This window comes from Sciurus vulgaris, assembly GCF_902686455.1.
Source record: "Sciurus vulgaris genome assembly, chromosome: 3".
Classification (NCBI taxonomy): Eukaryota; Metazoa; Chordata; class Mammalia; order Rodentia; family Sciuridae; genus Sciurus; species Sciurus vulgaris.
This window is the reverse complement of record NC_136463.1, coordinates 185,753,707-185,770,477: the sequence shown is the minus strand read 5'-3', so window position 1 is coordinate 185,770,477 and position 16,771 is coordinate 185,753,707. Positions and strand designations below refer to the sequence as shown.

Below are 16,771 nucleotides of genomic sequence, written 5' to 3'. Positions count from 1 at the left end.
CACCACGTCTCGGCGCCTTTGCCTTCCCTGCAGGCCAAACAGGCCCCAGCAGGTGTGGGGTCTCAGGCTGGAGAGTGGAATTCCAGCAGCACTGGGTTGCACGGGGCAAGTCCCCCAGAGGTCCTAGAAAAGGCCTTTGGTGTTACTGGCTCCCATGTCTCAGGGCTAATTCAAGGTCCTTACAGAGACCTGTGGCCTGTCCCATGTCTAAGGCCCTTCTCATCATGGGCCTGCTATAGCCCCTCGGTATCTCCACACTGCAGGGACTCACTGTGTCCGGCTTGGGTGGAATTCTCCTCTCCCCAGTGACCCGTGGACAATTCCCTGTAGCGGCAGAGCTCTGTGTCACGCTCACAGTGAGGCCCCAGGCAGACTGCAAGTGGCTGAGTCCCCACTCTGCTCTGTTTTCCTTCTGTGGCACACACCCCGTGGCTTATGAAGGGACCTACACTTCATTATTTAGTGTGTTTACTGTTGCCCCCCACCCCCCGAATGTGAGCACCATGAGGCAGGAGCTTCGTCTCTCTCTCACATCTGCAGCTGAAGCACAAACACGCCACAAGCGTGTCCTCGTCAGACATGGCCCCTCAGGTGTGTGGTGCTGCCCCTCCCCTTCCTTCCCAGGACAATGACACTGGACAGGTGGTAGGCATAGGAAGCAAGACCTTCCAATAAGGCCTGGGTCCGACTTCCTCGACTCCACTACCTCTAACAGAATTCCAGACCCAAACAGAAAGACACCCTCATCTCTGTGATAATGCTGTGCGTGTGTGTGCATGTGTGTGCATGTGTGCGTGTGTGTCTAGGCCACAGGCGTGCTCCACGACTTACAGGGGTTGGCACTGGCCTAATGAGAGGCCCAGAGCTGTGGTCCCACTGCCCTAACTCCAAATATTCGGGCTCCGTTTGTCCCCAGCAGCCAGTGACTGTCACTCTGATGCAGTTACCAGCACACACACATGTGGAGGCTCCACTCAAGAGACCCTTTCAGAAAAACAGGGTGGAGGGGCTGCCAGCTGCCCTTGGATCCTGGGGAAACTTGCTCCCGTCCTTCCTGTGTTTAATCTGGAGCCCTCTGAAGGGCAACGTCATCTCTCTACTTGTCTTTCCCTCTTTCTTCACATGCAGAATGTATTTATTTATTTTCATCTTCGTTAACAGGGAAGTTACATAAAGTCGTAGGAATTTCAAGACCGAGAGAAAAGCCCTATTGAGTGGAAGCTAACAAGTTCATTGCTGATGGCGCAGTCTGATTTATCTGGAAGAAAGGACCAAGGGGAAACGGCAGCCCTGCAGTCGATGATAACCTCGGGTTAGCATAATATAAACTGTGCACGTTACTTTATCCGCTGCAACTTGAATGAACCTTTGTGCGCCTGACACCGGAAAGCAAGCCCGCGGCCATGTGACGGCAGAGGCTTCCAGGGTCGCATGCTGTCCAGATGTCTGTGTGGCCCAGGCATGCAGAGGAGTCGTGCCCAAGGACCTTGCCGACTGGAGCTCTTTTAAACAAACTTCATGCTGTTTAACTTCAGCTTCATAAAATAAAAAATGTGGCAGAGATGACTCTCTTACACACGGGTGGCAAAACATGTTATTTCACTCATTCCTATTTTGAGCCAGAATTTGGTTGACAGTCTTAAAGAAACATACATCAAACCGCTGAATCCAGAGGTCTGCCCAATGAGCATGCTTATTTTTCTTGGTAAATTAACAGGTTGATTGGGCAATGTGCAGACATATTTTTAAGTATTATATATCAAGATCCCTGAAAGAATTAATATCCTTCTATCCCCACAGCTTCACCTCTAGAAACATGCCCTAAACTAACAAACTAAACGCATACATACATATATCTACACACACCCCACACACACCGCTGGCCTGAGATTTGTGTGCAAGGATGTTTAATGCAGCTTTGTTTACGACAGTGAAAAGGTCAAACAAAACTTAACCAATAGCAGAAAGATAGCCAAATAAATTACAGCACAGCCAAAATGTGGAGAATTGTGAATCCATAAAGATTATATTCTCATGGAATATCAAGGTCATGGGGAAAAAAATCTAATAAAAAAACGTAAAATAACGCGATCACAATATTTCTAGAAACTGAATGCACGCCTACAGGTGACTTTATTTTCATGTTATGCTTTTTCTGTCCCCATCCCCTTTTTTCAGGATTCACACACTACTTCACTTCCTGGGGAAATCATGAACGATGTCTTGGGCTCAAACAAGCACTCAGTGATAAACCGATGGAGCTCCCACACCTTCCGGTGGAATTGGTGCTCAGGAACCTGCAGACAAGCAATGGCCAGTGTCCTGCACGCCTGGGGGCCGCTGCCGCCCCGCCATCGCGTCCTGCAGAGGCTCTGGAGGCCTGGAGGACAAGCCTCCCTACTTGGCAGGAGACCCGCCTTCTCAGCAAGGGTCTGACGCCGCTTTCCTGACCACTCCTGCGTGTCAGAGGCCCACGATTCTCCTCTCTTCCTGGTCCTGTCCTGAAATCCCCTCGAGTTTCTTCCTCCTACTTTGTCACAAGACCAAATATAAAAGCACTGGGGGCAGGATTTGTCCTCGGGCTTGGCGGTAAAACAACACCAACGGCACCTCGATTTCAGGCCCACAGTTTACTTTCAGCAAGTTAAGCAAACGCCTATAGAAACCTCTGTGGCTCCAGCAAATATAAACCATGTCTCTGGAAACAACTGTTTGATTAATGCAACCAGTTCCTGCAAACAGCTTGGAAATTCTGTGGGAAAAACAACGGAAAACGCTAGTCAACATGCCTGCCTGGCGGGAAGGCCCCTCGAGGCAGGTCTGGGCATGCAGCAGAGGTGCGCATGATCCCTGCTCCCTACGCTCCACACGCTGGAGGCCTCGTCCTGCTAGGTGGACAGCAGCCTCAGGCTTTTCCTCACTGGCTTGGAGAACACGCCTTGCCCAGTAGTCTGAGCCTTGCCATCCAGGCATCCCACAGGGGAAGAGGGGAGAGGGCGCAGCTGGTGCTGCCAGCCAGCACCCCAGGAGTGTGGCCCCTGCTCCCTGGAGACTCTCTTCACCAACAGGCCTAGGCAGTCCTCCACCCAGGAGGGGAGGGGCGTAAGGAAATGGTGCTCCTGTCCACAGACCGTCCCAGCTACCCGACAGAGGAGAGGCTGTGCCACATGCTGGTCGTCTCCATCAGTCTCCAAGCCACTGGCGGCAGGTCAGTCTGCTTATTGCCACATTACCTGAGTGACACCTACCAGGTTCCTTCTGTTAGGTTCAGCAGAACGAGATCAGGGCAGCCCAAGAGGCAGAAGCAGAATCATGAGGGGAACGTATGGGAAGGTGACTCCCCATCAGGCCACCCCTGGCCATGGCCACACACCCCCTGCAAAGAGGTGTGTTGCTGGACCTGCCGCGCAGAATCCATTTACTCATTTGATTTATTCACTGATTTGGAAAATGTCCATTGGCCAGCAAACAGAAGGCCCAGATGAGTCTGAAGCTTCCGAGGAACACCACAGAAGAGATCAAAGCAGTGAAAACGGGATAGACAGACCCCCAGGCAGATGGACTGGGGTGGGCCAGGGCAGGAATTGGGAGAGACGGTGCTTTTGAGGAACTGCAGATGGTTTACTGAAGCCCAGCTGGAAGATGCCTAGGGCAGGGCTTAGGCTGATGGGCAGAGGGGAGCTGAGTGGTGCTCAACACTTCTTCAGTCTTTCTCTCTTTGCGCTGGCTTACTTCTGACCCTCACTCAGTGGAGAGAACTGGACAGTTCAGCTCATCTCCCACCCGAGTCCCGCCTCCTCCAACAGGACATGAGTAGTTTCTCTTGGTCCTAATATGGTGGGACAGTTGGACTGGATGTCAAGCAGCAAGGATGAGTAGCCCTGCATGTGAAGTGGTAGCCATGATCCCTACTGACCAGACCCACATCTTCGTGTCAGGTGGGCACAAAATCACTCTCTCTGTGGGCAAATTCATCTTCACGCTGACTCCCCAGCCCTATGACAGGGCCAGGAATTCTACAGAGAGGGAGTGAGTAAGATGTCTCCACGTTGAGCTGTTAGGACTACCAGGCCCATAGACAGCAGCCTTGTCCAGGAGTTTCCAGGAGTGGAGAGATGCAGCCCTGCAGTGCAGCCTGACCCAGAGGCCAGCACTGGGTGGCTAGGACCTGCTGCTGCCCTAGGGCCTCCTTCCTGCGGAGCATGCACCAGCAGCCTTGCTCCTCACCAGAGCTGACCCTCAGTGCAGGGGTGTCCAGCACACAGGGCCACCACAGAGCGGACCTGGGGGACCAGCAGCTGCAGCTGTGGGACCATCCTCCACAGTCTCCTGCTCCCCCCCACCTCTCCCAGGGCCCGTGGGAAAGAACAGCTTGGGAGCTCGGCAAACCTCATTCCCAGCAGGTCTCCTTCTCCAGGGCCCTGGGAGCCTCCCGGGACATTCTGGCTGTGACCCCCATGCCAGTCTGCTTTTCCTCAAAGTCCCCAGTCCAGGGGCTCAGACACACCAACCCCAGTGGAATCTGAGTCCGTGCTCCCGGAATAAAGTGCTCTCCTGTGCACACATCCGTCCAGGCCTCCCAGGACTGAAGTACCTGAGGGGTGGGCGGCCATGTCAGGCACCATCTCCTAGAGTCCAGAATCCCATTCAGGCCCCAATGGCAGAGCACATGCTTCCAGGCCCGACTGTTGAAACTGGAGAGCAGCCCTACCTTGGGTGCTATTTAGCAAAGTAATAATAAAAATTATGTAAAACTTTCCAAAAAATAAAGATTACAGCAAAAAGACAAATGGAGCTTCCTTCTTCATTTCTTTCTTCTGTGTTGGGGCTCAGACCCAGAGCTTTGCTCATGCCAAGCAGGTGCTGTACAGATAAGGCTGATTTACACAAAGCTCCTCAAGTCTTTAACAGGATGGTATACATTAGGAGGGAAGAGATAGCTACCTAAAAGTACCCGTCCATGTGCGGGCGTGTGTCTCTGAGTGGACTTCTCTTTTGCAGAATCCACACAGAGGAAATCGAGAGTGAGTTATTAGATAAAGGGAGGACAAAGAAACAGGAGGACAGTAAGCCCCAAATGTTTATCGTAAGTCTGAAAACAATAAAAGTCACCTTAATGTCCATGAGAAAAATAGATGGGGTCCTATTAAAATGTCACTCAAATTCTGATCAGGAAGCCTATATAGTATATAAACCATGTAAGAGATGAGGTAATTTTTAAAATGAGGCACAAGATTGTGTGAATAATGTTTATGATTTTATATTAGAAATCAAATACAACTCTGGCTATGGGAGAGTAAAAAGAAATTTGAGATTTTTTTTCTATTTTAAACAGGTAGAAAACTGGACACACTATATGAAACAAGAGTTTTCAAAAATTGAAAAAATAGGGAGTGAAAACACCAGAGAGAATAAAGTCTCACACTCTTTAAAAATTCAACACCAGAAAAAAAAAAAAAAATTCAACACCAGAAAAGGACAATGTCCGATTCTAATTAAAAATCACTAGACACATTAATAGACAGGAAGTTACTACACATACAGAGAACTCTTAAGTCAATAAAAACAGAACTAGATATGATCAAGATGATAAAATTACAAAAAGAACCTTTAAAATTTCTATAATAAATGTGCTTAATATTTTCAAAGATTAAATAAGAAAAACATGAATATAAGGAGAAGAGAAATAAAATCTACAAATAAAAATTTCAGAGAAAATTACCTATAAAATATACAGTCTTACTGGATTGGGTCAAAAGAATACTAGAAACTGCTAAAGACCAGTGTGCATAGACACATAACAGAAACTATCCAAAATCATAAAGCAAAGAATGATGACCAGATTCTAAGGGACCTGTTGGACAATATCCAGCCACTAACGTATGGGTAAGTGGGGTCAGAAGAAGGAAAAGAGGTAGTATTTGAGGAAATGCCAGCAGTATTTCAAAATTAATTAAAACTGTATTCCCAGATCTAAGTAGCCCAATAAACCCTGATCTGAGTCAACACAAATAAAACTGCCCTGGGCCCATCATGATAAAATTGATTTAAAAACTAGTGATAAGCAGAACATCTTAAAAGTAGCCAGAAAAGAAAAGGCACATTCCAAAAAAAAAAAAAAAAAAAGAGATATTTTGTAAAAAAATTATGTGAGGCAGAAGACAACTGTATCACATCTCTAAAGGGCTGGAGGGAAAACCAGTCAAGTTCCAGATTTATATATTGCATGTTAAAAGCTTTCTCAGATCAATAAAGAGAGAATTTATCACCAGCACATCTTAACCACAAGAAATGTTAAAGAAAATTCTCCAAGCAAAAGGAAAATAATTCCAGATGGAAACTCATACAAGGAATGAAGACCATCAGAAATTGTAAAGATGTGCAAAAATATTAAACTGGTTTATTTTTCACTTTTCCAATTTATTTCACCAATAATTGAGCATTTATAGCAAAATAATATCTGTTGGTTTGGTCCATAATATGTATAGGTTAAAAAGGTATGGCAACAATAGTAAAAATAAAGAGAGTTACATGTAAGACTTTTGTATATTATCTGAATGATGTAATAGTCTCTAAAGGCAGAAATATTTAAAATACATTTTCAAACCCTAGAGCAATCAAAACAAAGTAGAATAACAATTGATATAATATTGGATACAAAATGGAATCATAGAATTATTTTTAAAAGGCAGATAAAGAGAAAACACATATCAGATTAACAAATAAAAAACAAACAGAAATATGATATTCTTAAACCCAAATGTATCGATCATGTTGGATGTAAATCATTTAAAGTTGCCTGGTCACTAATCACATGCAACTATTCAAATTTAAATTTAATTAATTTGAGTTTTGTTTTGTTTTTTTTAAATCAATCCTCAGGCAAATTTGGAACATGCCCAGAGCCCAGTAGTCATTGTGGTGATGGCCGCCATCTTGGCATGCACTGTGGACCATACAGTGTGGATCCGGACATCCGCCAAAAAACAAAAGGTCAGATGGGTGAGAAAATAAGACCAGGTAGATAGATGCTGTCTAGGAAGGAAAAAGAAAGAAAGGAAAAGAAAAATATAAAGCTTTAAATATAAAGAAACAGCTAGGTCAGTGGGGACTGAATAAGAAATGGTACCAGGGACAAAAGCACTCAATTCATACTGATAAAGGACTCACTTCACAACATGCTCACTAGCTAACTGCTCAGGGACTTAAAATATCTCAATCAAAGACTGTCAGAATGAAGAGAATAAAGAGACATCTTCAAAATTATATTTGAAGATTTTAAAAGTCTTCTCTCAGTAAACAGTGGAACAAATAGAAAATCAGGATGCCTTGGACTTGGAGAACGCCATTTCCCAAATTGACCTAACTGACCTTTATAGACCTCTGCATTCCCAAACTGCAGAAGTCTTGCAAGTCAGGTGCAGGAGAACAGTAGTCATGTTTGTGGCTGTAAAATATCTCAAGTTTTAAAATATTGAAACCATAGTGCTAGTTTTGTTTATCTGTTTAACCATAATGCAATTAAATTAGAAATAAATACAGAAATAAATCTGGGAAAGTTCCCAAATATTTGGATGAAATGAGACACTTCTAAAGAAAACATAGGGGCTGCTTATCAATGCCCTGGTGTTTACCCATTTGTCTGCTGTGATATAGTCTCCCAGCATATAGACGCCTTTTTTGAGAGCAGATTGCTCACTGTCAGGCGTCTATCATCCTCCATTTGCCTGCCTCTTGCCTGTCCATCGCCTGCCTTACTCCTATCCATCACCCAACGCTCCAGGTTCACCACCCGATCGTCCTATAACAGTCAGCAAACTGATCCCCAACCGCCAGTGGAGCACCAGCTGCCTGCTGCTGCCTGGAAGCTCACTGTTACAGTACCTGCAGGTTTAATTACACCTGGCTGCCGCCATTTTGAGACAACAGCCAGGTCCCGTAGGACCCCTGGCTGGACTGACTGAGCCCCATCTCCAGGATCCTTCAGCCCGACCACTCCCTAACTCTGGGGCCCTCACATCGACTGACTGCTCCCTGCCGCCAGGACCCCCAGACCAACTGACTGTGCCCCATCACCAGGACCCCAGACCGACTGATTACACCCAGCCTCCAGGATCCCAAAAACACACAAAACATACCTGACCTCCAGGACCCCTGCCAGACCAACCACATCCCATCTCTAGGACCTCCAGCTACCACGTCCTCACCCTGAGCTGCAGCTCCCCATTTGCCAACAAATTTGGAAGCCAGAGTGGCCATCTTGGATAATCCTGGAAGCTGTAGCTCTGATCTTTGGGTGGGGCAAATCCCATCCTGAGACGCCTGCTGGAGGCTTGAAGCTCATTGTCAGGTACCGCTCATGTATCAAGCTACTGAACACTGGGAGGTTTCATTACTATATGACTGTTATACTGTAGATTTTCTTTTTTCTCCTTTTTAAAAAAATTTGTTTTTATTTCTTTACTTTTCTTGCTTTCTTTTCCTTTTGTTTACCTGTTCCCTCAGAGTCTCTTTCTCCCTTTTTTGCATGCTAACATCGATTTCTTTTGATGACACCCTCACACTTTCTATTTTCTAGAACTTCTGTATATTCTTTTCTTATCCCATTAACAGCCACATTCTACATCCCTCTGCATCCTCTTTGTCCTCCATTAGAAACTGAAGACCTCATTGCAAACCTGTTTGTTTTACCGAAGATAATATTTGAACTCATTTTGTTTATTATGACACTTTTGTTATTGTCCCCATAGGGGCTATTTAATCTAGGATTGCATAGTGTCTCATTTGGGCACTGCTAATATTGATCTCCCCTTAAAGAAAGGGTTTTGGAAATCTATAGGGCCACTATAAGCCTATAGGGGCAAATCTGCAGTACCCCAGATCTGCACTGCTAGAGGGGAAGATACATGAACAACATGAAAAAACAAGGGAAGAAAATGATCCAAACAAATCTAGATTCTATATTAATAGAATCCAATGACAGTATGTTAGAAGAAATGTCAGAAAAGGACTTCAGATTATACATGATTAAGATGATTCACAAAGCAAAGGATGAGATAAGAGAGCAAATGCAGGCAAAGAATGATAATACCAATAAGCTGAAAGAGTACCTGCAGGAAGCAAAAGATCATTTCAACAAAGAGATAGAGATTCTCAAAAAAAAAAAAAAAAAGAAAAGAAAAAAAAAAAAACCAAACGGAAATTCTTGGAATGAAGGAGACAATAAACCAAATAAAAAACTCAATGGAAAGCATCTCCAGAAGACTAGACCACTTGGAAGACAGAACATCAGACAATGAAGACAAAATATTTAATCTTGAAAATAAAGTTGCCCAAGCAGAGAAGATGGTAAGAAATCATGAACAGAATCTCCAAGAACTATGGGACATCATGAAAAGACCAAATTTAAGAATTATTGGAATTGAGGAAGGCACAGAGATACAAACCACAGGAATGAACAACCTATTCAATGAAATAATATCAGAAAATTTCCCAAACCTGAAGAATGAAATGGAAAATCAAATACGAGAGGCTTACAGATCACCAAATGCACAGAATCATAACAGATCCACACCAAGGCACATTATAATGAAAATGCCCAACATTCAAAAAAGATAGGATTTTGAAGGCCGCGAGAGAAAAGCATCAGATTACATATAGGGGGAGATCAACAGAGATAGCAGCCGACTTCTCAGCCCAGACTCTAAAAGCTAGAAGGGCCTGGAACACCATATTTCAAGCTCTGAAAGAACATGGCTGCCAAACAAAAATCCTATACCCAGCAAAACTAACCTTCAGATTTGAAGATGAAATAAAATCCTTCCATGATAAACAAAAGTTAAAAGAATTTACAAATACAAAGCCTGCACTACAGAATGTTCTCAACAAAATATTCCATGAGGAGGAAATGAAAAACAACAATGTAGGTAAGCAAAGGGAGGAACTACCTTAGGGAAAAACCACTCAAAGGAGAAACCAAGCCAACTTAAAAACCAAAAATAAGCCAAATGACTGGGAATACAAATCTTTTCTCAATAATAACCCTGAATGTTAATGGCCTAAACTCATCAATTGAAAGACATAGACTGGCAGAATGGATTAAAAAGAAAGACCCAACAATATGCTGCCTGCAAGAGACTCATCTCATAGAAAAAGACATCCACAGACTAAAGTGAAAGGATGGGAAAAAACCTACCATGCACATGGACCCAGTAAAAAAGCGGGGGTTTCCATCCTTATACCAGATAAAGTGGACTTCAAGCCAAAGTTAGTCAGAAGGGATAAAGAAGGACATTTCATACTGTTTAAGGGAACCATAAATCAGGAAGACATAACAATTGTAAATATTTATGCCCCAAACAATGGTGCATCCCTGTACATCAAACAAATCCTTCTCAATTTCAAGAATCACATAGACCACAACACAATAATTCTGGGCAACTTTAATGCAACGCTGTCACCACTAGATAGATCTTCCAAACAAAATCCAACCAAAGAAACCATAGAACTCAATAACACAATCAATAACCTAGACTTAATAGACATATATAGAATATACCATCCATCAACAAGCGGATTCACTTTCTTCTCAGCAGCACATGGAACCTTCTCGAAAATAGACCATGTGTTATGCCACAAAGCAGCCCTTAGGAAATGCAAAAAAATAGAGATACTGCCTTGTGTTCAATCACATCATAATGGATTGAGAGTAGAAATCAATGACAAAATAAAAAAGGGAAATTACTCCAACACTTGGAGACTAAATAATATGCTATTGAATGAAACATGGATAACAAAAAACATCAGGAAGGATATTAAAAAATTCTTAGAAGTCAATGAGAACGATGATACAACATATCAAAATCTCTGGGACGCTATGAAAGTGGTACTAAGAGGAAAATTCATTGCATAGAGTGCATTCCAGAAAAGAATGAAAAGTCAACAACGAAATGACCTAACATTACAGCTCAAAGCCCTAGAAAAAGAAGAACAGAATAACAGCAAAAGTAGTAGAAGACAGGAAATAATTAAAATCAGAGCTGAAATCAATGAAATTGAAACAAAAGAAACTATTCAAAAAATTGACAAAACAAAAAGTTGGTCCTTTGAGAAAGTAAACAAAATAGATAAACCCTTAGCCACACTAACAAAGAGAAGGAGAGAGAAGACTCAAATTACTAAAATACATGATGCAAAAGGAAATATCATGACAGACACCACTGAGATACAGAACATAATGAGAAGCTACTTTGAAAAATCTGTATTCCAACAAAATAGAAACTACCGAAGACATTGACAAATTTCTAGAGACATATGCTCCTCCCAAACTGAACCAGGAGGACATACACGATTTTAACAGATCAATAGCAAGAAATGAAATAGAAGAAGCCATTAAAAATCTACCATCCAAGAAAAGCCCAGGACCACATGGATTTTCAGCTGAGTTCTATAAGACCTTCAAAGAAGAAGTCATTCCAATACTTCTCAAAGTGTTCCAGGAAATAGAAAAGGAGGGTACCCTGCCGAACTCATTCTATGAAGCTAATATCACCCTCATCCCCAAACCAGGAAAAAACACATCAAGGAAAGAAAATTTTAGACCAATATCCTTGATGAATATAGATGCAAAGATCCTTAACAAAATATTGGCAAACCGTATCCAAAAACATATTAAGAAAATCGTGCACCATGATCAAGTGGGGTTCATCCCTGGAATGCAAGGATGGTTTAACATGTGTAAATCAATAAACATAATCCACCATGTCAATAGGCTTAAGGATAAGAATCATATGGTTATTTCAATTGACACAGAAAAAGCGTTCGACAAAATACAACACCCCTTAATGCTCAAAACACTAGAAAAAATAGGGATAGTAGGAACATACCTGAACATTGTAAAGGCTATTTATGCTAAGCCCATGGCCAACATCATTCTTAATGGAGAAAAACTGAAACCATTCCCTTTAAAAACGGGAACAAGACAGGGATGCCCTCTTTCACCACTTCTATTCAACATTGTCCTCGAAACTCTAGCCAGAGCAATTAGGCAGACTAAAGAAATTAAAGGGATACGAATAGGAAAAGAGGAACTTAAGCTGTCACTATCTGCTGATTACATGATTCTCTATTTAGAAGATCCAAAAAACTCCTCCAGAAAACTTCTAGACCTCATCAATGAATTCAGCAAAATAGCAGGCTATAAAATCAACATGCATAAATCTAAAGCATTTTTAAATGCAAGGGACAAAACAGCTGAAAGGGAAATGAGGAAAACAACTCCATTTGCAATAGCCTCAAAAAAAATAAAATAAAATACTTGGGCATCTATCTAACCAAAGAGGTAAAAGATCTCTACAATGAAAACTACAAAACATTGAAGAAAGAAATTAAGGAAGACTTTAGAAGAGGGAAAGATCTCCCATGTTCTTGGATAGGAAGAATTAATATTGTCAAAATGGCCATACTATCAAAAGTGCTATACAGATTCAATGCAATTCCAATTAAAATCCCAATGACATACCTTACAGAAATAGAACAAGCAAGCATGAAATTCATCTGGAAGAATAAGAAACTCAGAATAGGTAAAGCAATCCTTAGCAGGAAGAATCAAACAGGAGGTATCGCAATACCAGAACTTCAACTATACTACAAAGCAATAGTAACAAAAACGGCATGTTATTGGCACCAAAATAGACAGGTAGATCAATGGTACAGAATAGAGGACATGGACACAAACCTAATTAAATACAATTTTCTAATACTAGACAAAGGTGCCAAAAATATGCAATGGAGAAAAGATAGCCTCTTCAACAAATGGTGCTGGGAAAACTGGAAATCCATATGCAACAGAATGAAACTAAACCCCTATCTCTCACCCTGCACAAAACTCAACTCACAGTGGATCAAGGACCTTGAAATCAGACCAGAGACCCTACATCTTATAGAAGAAAAAGTAGGTCCAAATCTTCACCTTGTTGACTTAGGATCAGACTTCCTTAACAGGACTCCCATAGCACAAGAAATAAAAGCAAGAATCAATAACTGGGATAGATTCAAACTAAATAGCTTTCTCTCAGCAAGGAAACTATCAGCAATACGAAGAAAGAGCCTACAGAGTGGGAGAATATCTTTGCCACTCATACTTCAGATAGAGAACTAATTTCCAGAATCTATAAAGAACTCAAAAAACTCTACATCAAGAATACAAATAACCCAATCAACAAATGGGCTAAGGATATGAACAGACACTTCACAGAAGAAGATCTACAAGCAATCAACAAACATATGGAAAAATGTTCACCATCTTTAGTAAGAAGAGAAATGCAAATCAAAACTACACTAAAATTCCATCTCACCCCAATTAGAATGGCGATTATCAAGAATACAAGCAACAACAGGTGTTGGCGAGGATGTGGGGAGAAAGGTACACTCATACATTGCTGGTGGGGCTGCAAATTAGTGCAGCCACTCTGGAAAGCAGTGTGGAGATTCCTTAGAAAACTTGGAATGGACCTACCATTTGACCCAGCTATCCCACTCCTTGGCCTATACCCAAAGGACTTAAAATCAGCACACTATAGAGATACAGCCACGTCAATGTTCATAGCTTCTCAATTCACAATAGCCAGACTATGGAACCAACCTAGATGCCTTTCAATTGATGAATGGATAAAGAAGCTGTTGTATATATATATACAATGGAATATGACTCAGCTATAAAGAATAATAAAATTATGGCATTTGCAGGCAAATGGATGAAATTGGAGAATATCATGTTAAGTGAGATAAGCCAATCTCAAAAATCCAAAAGACGAATGATCTCACTGATAAGCGGATAATGACACATAATGGGGGGTGGGAGGGGGGCAAGAATGGAGGAAGGAGGGACTGTATAGAGGGAAAAGAGAGGTGGGAGGGGTGGGGGGAAGGAAAAAATAATGGAATGAATCAAACATCATTACTCTATGTAAATGTATGAATATGCAAATGGTATGCTGTTACTCCATGTACAAACTGAAACAACATGTATCCCATTTGTTTACAATAAAAATAAATTTAAAAAAAAACACATAGGTCCAAGAACAAATGTATCTCTATCACAACTGATGAACTTTTTAAAAAAATGAAGACATAAACTCTGAACACCAAGAAAGAGAGAAGGGACCTACAGACATTAAATGTTCAATGGGGTACAGGGATGATTTTATGTCAGAACAATAACCTAGATGAAAAGTATCAATCCCACAAAAGGTGCACATTGCAAAATGTATGCAGGAAGAAATAGAAAATCTCAATGGTCCTACATCACATGGGGACTTAAATCCATAATTTAAATGTTTTCCAGATAATTCCACAGATAGAGTCTATGAAATATTTAAGAAAGAACTAACAACAATCCTCACTTTGAGCAGTGTTAAAATATGCAAGGCATTATTGTTAACTGTAATTACTCAGTGGTGCAGTAGAACACCAGAGCTTCGCTAAGGGAAGCTTCACACCTGCCAAGCAGTTTCTTCCTGCCTCACTGTCCCCTCCTGTGCCCTCGGTCCCCCAACCTCCAGTGACCACTGTTCTACTCTCTGCCTTGCTAAGATGATGGGCATGCTAATTCCCTGAGGTGATCCTTACACAACGTGGATACACATGCATACATTATACTCTATCTCATACATGTGTACAATCGTGCATTAATTAAAAATAAAATGAAACAGTAATAATACCAATCCTACACAAACTCTTTCAGGAAACACATTGAGGAGGGAATACTTCCAAGTTCATTTTATGAGGCCTGCATCAACTTTATGCCAAAGCCCAATGAAAGTATCACAAGAAAACTGTAGGCCAATACCAGTCATGTATGTTCATGCTAAATCATTAAAATGTATTAGGAAATAATATCCATAAAATAAAATGAAATGAAGCATTTTGAGCAAGTGGGGTTTGTTCCATGAATAGAAGAAAATCAAAGAAATTTACTATATTAACAGAATTTTAAAAGAATGATATTGCAATCCCAGTAATTACAAGAAAAAAAGACAGCTGACAATACTTACATTCCATTCATATTTCAAATCACTGGGCACACTGGGAATAAAATGAAATGTCCTCATCCTGCCAACGAGGACCTTCCACAGAAGTGCAGCCCACGTCATAGTTGGTGGTGAGTTTCCGAGTGTGTGCTCTACAATGAAGAACAACATGGGAGCATCCTTCCCACCATCTCCCGCTGAAGGTCTCAGCTGGTGCGACGAGACCAGGTGAAACTAATTTAGACGAGAAAGGAAAAGAGAAACTGCAGCCAGGTATATGGGAAACTCCAGAGCATCTTGTCAGTCGGATTTCCATCACTGTAGCAAATACCTGAGGCCAATCAACTTACAAAGCAAAAGGGTCATTTTGGATCACAGTTTTAGAGGTTTTAGTCCATGATCCACCCCCCCCAAGAAGAAAGAAAGAAAGAAAGAAAGAAAGAAAGAAAGAAAGAAAGAAAGAAAGAAAGAAAGAAAGAAAGAGAAAGAAAGGAAAAATTATCAGAACTAATGCAAGTTTAGCCAGCGGCACAACACAATTACAAAAATCATTTGTATTTCTGCATACTACCAACAAACAATTAGAACTTGAAATTTTGAAAATAATAACAATCACAATAGCATCAAAACTACAAAGCACTTTAAATTTGACAAAGCATGTGGAAGGGCTGTATGGGGAAAGTCACACAGTACCATTGACAGAAGTTACAGACAAGCACATGGAAAGCCCTAGCACAATTTGAATCGTGAGCCTCCACAGTTAGTGCCTCTTCTTCTTACTACGCTGTGCTTTAAAACAGTCCACATTAAATGATCAGGGGGCATATTTGGTACAAATTGTTGGCTTATGCTAAAATCTGTGCAGAATTAGCCAAAATATCCTAGAAAAGAGGAAAGTTAGAACTTAGGATAACCAACTTTGAGACTCACTAGAGAAAAAGAGGCCAGTGAGTTGGCCAAGGTTTTGGGGCCTGCGATCCAGCTGCCCCAGCCGAGGCTGCCGCCTCCGACTTCCCCTCAGAACTGTTCCCCCAGCAAGCTGCCTGCGCTCCCAGTTCTCCCTGGAAGTCGGCCTCTGCACAACGCAACAGTGAGCGTCTCCCTGTGCTGTTTTTGGAGAAAGGTGACAGTAAAACGCTATGTCCTCCTTTCTGTTCCCCAAACGTAGCCGAGCTGAGCGAGCAGTGAGAGCGGCCAGGGCGGAAGGTCCAGGCACGCGTCACCTTGAAGCACCGGCTCCCGGGCGCACCCTGGGCACCAGGGCCAGCTGCTGGTGTCTGCAGAAAGCGGCTTCCCGCGTGGACTCCAGCACAGTGGCTGCCTGGGGGCTGCAGACAAGCCACAAGCGAGCGCACGCTCAAGCTGTCGCTGCTCCTGCCCCCAGCGGATGCCTCCCTCAGCAGGCGGGGTGCAGGACAGGGGGCCATGGAAGGACACGTGCCTGATCCAGCCAGCTGCGCTGTCCGATCAGGGACAGATGCCTCTCTCCAGCCACCAGCTCCTCCGGGAGCAGCCACCGGTCCCCCTTTTCTCTCAATTACCACAGGTCTCTCATGCTGTCTCCAGGCACTTTCTTAGGCCTGTGTGCCTCTTCTCCTACAGCCCTGGTGCAACTCATGTAGAATGACAATCTCTAATCCCCATTGCTCTGCAGGTTGCTACCAAGCACATGGTCTTGCATGTAGATTATTTGGCTTTCTTAATGTAAAAGCATTGCTCCAAGAAAGACACCCTTTCTGCGC

The 16,771-nt window shown here is 42.6% G+C and overlaps 1 long non-coding RNA gene across 1 annotated transcript; it reads right to left on the bottom strand.

Moving 5' to 3' along the window:
- Nucleotides 1-6,693: 6,693 nt before the first annotated feature.
- On the bottom strand, nucleotides 6,694-16,396 carry LOC306656742. The gene is made up of 3 exons (XR_013762627.1): nucleotides 16,073-16,396; nucleotides 15,054-15,263; nucleotides 6,694-7,035 (listed from the first exon to the last, which is right to left on the bottom strand). It is a non-coding gene; the product is annotated as an uncharacterized lncRNA (long non-coding RNA).
- Nucleotides 16,397-16,771: the final 375 nt, after the last annotated feature.